This window comes from Mandrillus leucophaeus, unplaced genomic scaffold, assembly GCF_000951045.1.
Source record: "Mandrillus leucophaeus isolate KB7577 unplaced genomic scaffold, Mleu.le_1.0 Scaffold300, whole genome shotgun sequence".
Lineage (NCBI taxonomy): Eukaryota > Metazoa > Chordata > Mammalia > Primates > Cercopithecidae > Mandrillus > Mandrillus leucophaeus.
The window spans coordinates 739,891-748,317 of NW_012103144.1; positions in this window are offsets into that span (position 1 = coordinate 739,891).

Here is an 8,427-nt window from a genome sequence, read left to right on the forward strand (position 1 = left end):
AAAAAAAAAAAAAAAAAAGAGGAATGAAGCAGAGGAAGATACACAATATATGGAGAATATGTTCCATAAATAGAAATATAGACATTTGGTAGAGCTGTTTGAATTCATCCAGTTATGATCAAGAAGGGTCTCATTGGAAAGACAGAAAGTAGATATTGAGGGAGTTGGAGTGGGGAAGATACCAAATACATTCTCAGCCGTGTTTTAAAATCCTTTTCCATTTGATTAACTGAGGTAATTTTTATTATTATGTATAAGATATTACTAATAGCCAGAAAACAAAAAGTTTGTCTGCAATTATTTTTCCATCATTTTCTAAAGACACTTCTTAGTGAATATATTTAGACATAATGTGTGTTTATGTGTATTTTTTTAATCATCAACATTTGTATAAGAGCTACAATCTTTATGAGAATGTGCCAAAACAAGTTCATTGGAATATTTTACGTATAACAAGAACAAATTACACAATAGTGTCAAATCTAACAGAAATAAGAGTGCCTTATGTTTTCAAGGTGTTAATTGGTGTATTCAGAAAAATCACACCATTTTATCTTGGGATGATTTCCAATTAGATTATTAAAATATTGGGCTACAGGAAAATGGCCTCCTAATAGGAGAGATGATCTAACTCAAAGCACTGTGATTTCAGTATGATTTTTTGAAACAAGTAAAACATGTCACCAGTTCAGTTTAAGAAAACATTAGTATATGAAACATAATGTTGGTAAAAATACAACACACCAAGCTAATGCAATTGAAAAGGTAAGTTTTATACTTTAAGATATATATATATATACACGCACACACACAAATACATGAAATGTTTATCTCATTACCTGCTTGAAAGAAAGAAACCTATTTAAAAATGTTAATTTACAATAGTGAAAACAGTCTCAAAAATTGTATAAGGTTTATAAAGAATTTTAAAAAAGTAGTTACTCAGCAAATAGCCATTCTTTGATTAACTCACTCTCAATACTCTCAATACATATGAAATAAACACCTACTAGTAGCCAGGCACCACTCTGCATCCTGAATACAGCAGTGAATAACGCAGACACAAGGTCCTGATCTTGTGTTGCAAGCATTTTGGTGGGAACACACAAACAATAAGCAAACAAATATGTATGTCAGTTAGTTATATGGGCTGTGAAGAAAAGTTAAGCAGAATAAAGAGGGATGGGGTGAGAAGCAATGTTTAGACAGGTGGTGAGGGAAGACCACTCTAATGGAAGGTATTTGAAAAGCAACATGTAGGAGGAGAAGAGAAATAGCCATGTGGTCATCTAGGAGAAGAACATTTTGGCTAGAAGAACAAGAGCATGCTTGGAATATTCAGAATTGTGAAGGTGGAGAAAGAGAAGATAGGAGACTATGTAGAAGGCTTTAGAGGTTACTGTAGGACTTACTTGGAAGATCAAAAGCTATTGAAGAGTTTTGAACAGAGGTGTGAAATGACTTGATTTATATTTTTAAAAGATTGTTTTGGCTCTTGTGTGGAGAACAGATTGTAGGAGGAAAGGCAGAATTAGGAAGACCAGTTATAGTGATGAACAAATGCTAGACAAGAGTGGTTTGGAGCACAATGATAGGATAAATGTGATAAGAAGTGGTCAAAATCAAGATAGGTTTTGAGCATAGAGCCCACAGGGTTTGTCAGTTGACTGGCTAAGGAGCAAAATCCAGGAAAATAGCAAGAATGTGGATGCTGTTGGATTAAAGGAATGAAAGAAGAGGAATGAAGCAGAGTAAGAGGGAGAGAGAGAAAGATGCACAATATATGGAGGATATGTTCCATAAATAGAAACATAGGCATTTTGTAGAGCTATTTGAATTCATCCAGTTATGATCAAGGAGAAGGTTCAGAATGAAATCAAATTATTTCACTCCTCTGTTCAAAACTCTACAATAGCTTCTGATCTTTTTCCGAGTACATACTACAGCAAAGAGGAAGAGAAGAATGAGTCAAGGATGATTTCAAAGTTCAGGGCCTGAGCAACTGAGTGAAGTGTAGAATCAAATCTAGGGAACACCTCATGTCAGGGTCAAGTTTTGATGGTGGGTTTGTGAATGATCAAGAGAATAGGTTTGGGTGTGCTAAGTTGGAGATGCCCATTTGATACATAGGACTCCAGAGTTCAGGTGAAAACTATTGAGTGGAAATTCAATTTTACACATGTTTGGCATTACAGATGATATTTAAAGCAATTGGACTGGATGCACCATCTAGAGCATGTATGTGGCTGAAGAAGAGAAGAAGCTCAAAGGTCTGATTCTTACAGGATCCTAAAGAGGCTCTCCAGCTAGTCCTTTCCTAGGAGGACTAGCAAAAAACACCAGTGTGTTAGGAGTTGAAGAAATTGTTTGAAGGTGTGCGTGATGACCTGTGTCAGATATTGAGTGACCACTGCACTTAGCAGCATGGATGTGAATGATGATCTTGACAAGAGGAGATTAGGTGGAACAATGGTGATGAGTCTTACCTGAGAGTATTCAAGAGAGAACAGCATTAATGGAAGTACAGACAGAGGAGTCACCACTTTCCAGAGTTTTGCTGTATAAGGAGGCAGAGAAAGGAAAATAGTTTTTTAGAGGAGGATTAGGAAAAGTTGAGTTTAAGTATCATTTCAAAACATTTTTTATAACTCGGATAATACATATGATTGGGAGTGATAATATAAGAAACCTAGTTATGTTATTTTCAGGTATTCCAGGTGCTTCATTTGCATTTCTGAAAATAAATTTATGTTTTTATGCACACATTATGCTTAAAATTCACTGGAAAAGTTGCCCAAAGCACTGACAATGCTTCTGTCTTTTTTCATCCAAATCTCTTATGATCTTTATATCTAAATATTACATATACTTTAACTTGCTACAGTTAATTTCATTTGTCTTTGAAAATATAACCCAGAACATTTTTAAATCATGAAGATCATGTTAGACATTGTTAGCTGCCTGCCAGCAGCCATATCTCCTTCTTATTTTTTAATAAAATTCCAATTTTGTATAGAATGGCAACCTGTTTAGCTCCCAGTAATGAAAATTCCATTCCCCTTTGCCAGATATCATATGTGTGTATTAATAGCTGTAGTAGCCATCTTGTTATCATGAGGGGAAAAGCCAATAAGCTGAGGATGGCAGAGGAGAAGGATAGTAAGAGACTTGGTTTCGTGTGATACTGTTGCAGTTCTGTACCAAATCAGTAAACCCTCACCACTGGTCTTACATATATAAGATAATTAAATGTCTTTATTGATTAAGTCCTACTTCCTAGGGAAGTAAGAGCTGTCACTTGTAGCTGAGAACATACGTAACTGATACAATTTTGAATTTAATTGGTGGCTAAAAATCAAAGGTAGAAGTAGCTTAGATTTCTTACTGAAAAACATCCTTTATTTCCATTGTGATGCTTTCATCTAAAGGAATTCATACATGCTTTATTATTAATAATAATAATATCAACAGTAATGGTAGCTACAGCTTATATACTACCTACTTATATGTTCCAAGCACTGTGCTAGGTACCTTAGTTATATCATTTCATTTAACCCAATAAGGTAAATAATATGTTTTCCATTTTACAGATGAGAAGAGAGAGGCACAGAGAAATTAACCACTAACCTTCCCAAGGTTATACAACTAGTTATTAGCAAAGTTGAGATTAGAACCTGTGATGTCTGCCCCTGAAGTGTGTACTCACATGGCCAAGATTCCCAAGTGTTATGAAGAGAATCTCTGCTTGCCACTGTCTTCAACTTTTTCACCTTACTTTCCCATTGTGTTCCTATGGTCAACAAATTCTAATTGCCAGTTACCCTATCTAAATTTTTTCTTTTTCTTATTAATGTATCTTAATCATCTTATTCTTATTGTAGGGTGGAACAAATTCTTTATTTTCCAGGAAGAGGGGGCTTGAATGCAAGTATCCTCTCTTCTTGATACTTTGGGCTAGTCCATAATCTTGCAACACATTCTTGGACCTTCTTTCCACTTAGCAGTTTTGTGTGATTATCAGTGCTGATTACTCTTCCATTTTCTTGGTAAAAGTAGTATGTTTCCTATTATTATATCAATTTTCTCTGTCAAGCAGCACTGCTAACATACACTGTAAGGAATACATAGAATATATATGGGCAGCCAAAAAATAGAATGTCTGCATGTATCCATAGCAACTAATATACATCATGTACAGCCACTAAATAGGATATCTCAATGGACATGTTTATATTCTATAAATTATGTGTTTTAAGGTATAATATAAATTAGCTACCTATACACATTATACATACTGGGTATATTGTCAGTTAATTTTTGCAGATCCCTATGACATATTTTTAGCCCTCATTATATAGAGGCTCAGAGAGGTTAAGTAACTTGGCCAAGATCACACTGTTACTAAATAGCTATATCATCTCACCATAAACTTTTATGACATCTGGTACATCTTCCTAATGGTTATCCTCAATTGTAATGTGTACTTATTTTTATGATTGTTTGATTATTGTTTTACTCATCTATAAGGCAGAGTTTATGTCTTTTTTGCTTAGCATTTTATTACCATAACCAAAAATAATGACTGATGCATAGTAGCTGCTCATGAGATATTGAAAAAAATTAAATTGTAAAATTATATTATTGTATTAAAGTAAAATATTTTTATACTTTTTTTAAAGTAAAATATAACATAAATAAAAGTTGCAGAGCCTATATTCAGACAAAATCTGACTCCAAATCCAGTCTTCTCTAGCTAGCTTACTGCTCTTCCTTTCGAAGTATCTTTATTTTATTTTATTTATTAATTTAATTAATTAATTTATTTATTTATTTTTTGAGATGGAGTTTCGCTCCTGTTGCCCAGGCTGGAGTGCAATGGCTCAATCTTGGCTCACTGCAACCTCCGCCTCCCTGGTTCAAGCAATTCTCCTGCCTCAGCCTCCTGAGTAGCTGGGATTACAGGCATGCGCCACCATGCCCAGCTAATTTTTTGCTGTTGTTGTATTTTTAGTAGAGGTGGGGTTTCTCCATGTTGGTCATGAACGCCCAACCTCAGGTGAGCCGCCTATCTTGGCCTCCCAAAGTGCTGGGATTATAAGCGTGAGCCACCAGGCCCAGTCCTTCCTTTCAAAGTGTCTAAGAAATCATCTTAGTTACTACGACAGGGGTGTCATCTAAGTTCGAGGCATCAAGTCAAGCATATATGCTGCCACTCTCTCCTTTTGTTCCCATGGCATACATTGCTGAACAGTCATCGCCCCCTTTCTCACTGAACCTAGATTTGTATTCATAATTCTTCTCCACTCAGGGCTTTAGACAATCACTACCTCTCAATTGTTGTTGACTAAGATGTAAATCTAGAGGATAACTGAAATAAAAGTTTGTCCAATTAAATTTATAGTAACTATTTCTTCCACAAACTATTCCAATACTGTGAGGGGTGGGGGCACAGTCAGAACATTAATATTAGGGACAATTAATTGTATTATGTCATCACATTTATTAACAAATTCTGAAAGTGAAAAACATTTATGTATCTATTTACCTATCTATACATCTGTGGAGGGTGAGAGAAAGAAAACACATGTTACCCTTCTGACAGAATCCCCCGGAAATCCCTTTTCTCAACACATAGGCCTGAAATGATAGGGACCAGAATAATAGGTGCTCCTTTATCTCAAGTGAGTTATGTTTTTTCACAAAGGTGTCTGTACAAGGAAACTGTTGTCTCGATTGGTCTTTGCCTCACATAACGCTTTGTCCTTTCAGGAAGACTGCCCATCGATTTTGTCATACTCTCATAGTAGTCAAAACCAGCCTCAAAATGGTTGCCATGCTCACAGTTCTCTTCTGAGGAAACTTGCACATTTCCTGATGAGGGAAGTATCCCTAGGTAGTCCCTTAATAAGCTACCTGACTGGTGCTGCATGACCTCAGCCTTGATCACAAGTGATGGAATTGAATGTGGATATTGATGTAAAGAAAGTACAGTAATAGGCTAGGAAAATGGCTTTGAGGTCAAGTAACCCGGGGATTATCTCAGAAACTTTAAATGAGAGATACTGAGAAAGTTGAGGGTATTCACAGTAAAAGCAGATGCTGAAAAGACACAGAGAGACACAACAGTAGGCAGAAGTCATGAGGCAATGGGCTTAGCAAGAATTTATTTTTTAAATTTGTACGTCTGTACAAAAAAAAGTCAAGGCATATACATCTAATTGGTCTAATGTCCTGAGAAGTAATATTCTCTGTTAATGTGCTAAGACATGTTTTACATAAACCGGGACTTTTATTTTTTTAAAAGTATCTTTAACCACAAATTACTTTCAATAATGTTCCTCCAGCAATTTCCAAAATATAAAATTAAAATTTATATTTTTTTACAATTTCCGGATTTGACTGTCTTTACCTTTCTGACAGTTAGTTCCTATTTGATTTGTATTCCTGAGAAAACACTTCATCTCTTTATAAATTCTCAGAACTTTATGTGTGCAATTCCCAGGGTGTTCTGCAGGTTATAATGCCAAATGTTTAAATTGGTCAATAATGACAAAGAATGTTGAGTACTTTAGGAAATGGAATTCTAACTTAAGAGACACAGTACCTCACAGAGGAAGAGAGAAGGAGATGGTCATTGATTAGGTGTTGGATGAGTGTATGGTAATGATTTGGGTAAATGGGATTCGCTAATTTTCTGTCTGAGTAAATACACTAATAAGAAGACTCACTTAGGTGGCTGTTAATCAGCATTTCTGTTAGCAATACGACTGAGAAATATTGATTTGGCTGTGATTGTAGGCGTCCAATAAATGTTGTGTGGTCCCAGGACTGGTCTGTTGCCACAGGGTATATTTGGCATAAATCAGGGTAATCAGGAAGCAATAGAGACACGTTAGACAATTCAACATGATCTGATGTCTTTTGCAATCAGCAATATCATCATTACTTATATTTTCTTTACTAATTAATGTGTGAAGATATTTTGAATTTAATATTTTTATTTGAGGCTAATGACAATTTTATAGTATTTATCAATTAATTTAATTGATTTAATTTAATTCTCTTTTTCTAATATATATCTCAATTTTATTTGATTTTCTTGCTCATTTTTGTTTTGTTCTATATGTAGTAGTAGTTATGACTTTTGTTAATATTTTATAGATAATTTTCATTATCTTTGGTTAAATATTTTTTTCTTGATTAGAATGCAACAGATTTTTATTGAAGAAAAGTTAGAACATGCAGAGAAGTAGGAAATGAAAATAAAAATTCTTGAAATTATAAAGATGGCCAGTCTTTGTCCTGGAACATAATAAATTATTACTACAATAGTTAGAAGAAAATAAGATGAATTTGGGTGTTAGAGGGCTAATATTTATTCCACTTTCATATTTAATAGAGACAAGTTACAAGGGTAATCATATGTTTTTAAACTATAAGATGCAAAAAACAATTGTACCAACATCTTCTATTCTGAATATTAATTCGCTATTTTTACTGGTAAAAATATGAGCAACAAGATTAACTTCAAGTTTTGAAGAAGGAAAATTAATAAAAATAAGAACAGAATTAGAACATTTATATGTAATAGTAAAGATCAATTACAAGGAGTAATTACAAGGAGTAATAATTTTTCCTTAATATCTATTCTATTTTTATTCTTATTAATACGGCATCCAATATTTAGATAGGCATAGGGTGGCCTAGAATAATAAATGCAAGTGCAGCTAGGTGTAGTCATGGGAATACACTTTGGTAATAAATGCAATTGCAACTAGGTATTTTATGGGAATAGATTCCAGCCAATGATGAGTAAGTGAACATGTTCTGTAGAAGCTTTGGAGAATCTTCCTTCAAAGAGAGCTACTGAATGTTCTCTGCTCTGTTCTTACTTCGCTTTTCCTGTCGTTTGGACCGTGAGAACAAAGGTAAAATGATGTACTGGAATAAACCCAATACTTAAGGTCTCCATGAATAAAGGCACTAATCTGACTTAAAGATCCCTCCCTGAACTTTTCTGGGAGACAGAGATAAAATTCTACATTTATTAAGCAACTGTTAATTGGAATTTCCTTGTAACTGTCATCTAAGCTAATTCTGTCTCATAAAATCAACAAAGCTAAAGAATGGCTCTTTGAAAAGTAATATATTTACAAGTCTCTAGGTACATTTACCCCTCTCTTCCAAAAAAAGGAAAACAAAACATGAGAGAAAGGAAGAAGGTTCAAATCTGCAACATGAGGGAATACACACTGGTACCTAAGTTCTACTGGCATTAGGAAGATAAAAAGAAGATATAGAAAAAGTTGTATCAGTAAGCTTGAAAATATCAGTGAAATTCTAAGAATTTTATTACTTATCAAATTGACTTAAGAAAAGATAGAAAACTTGAATAGTCTTATAATCATTAAGGAAATTTAATCATAT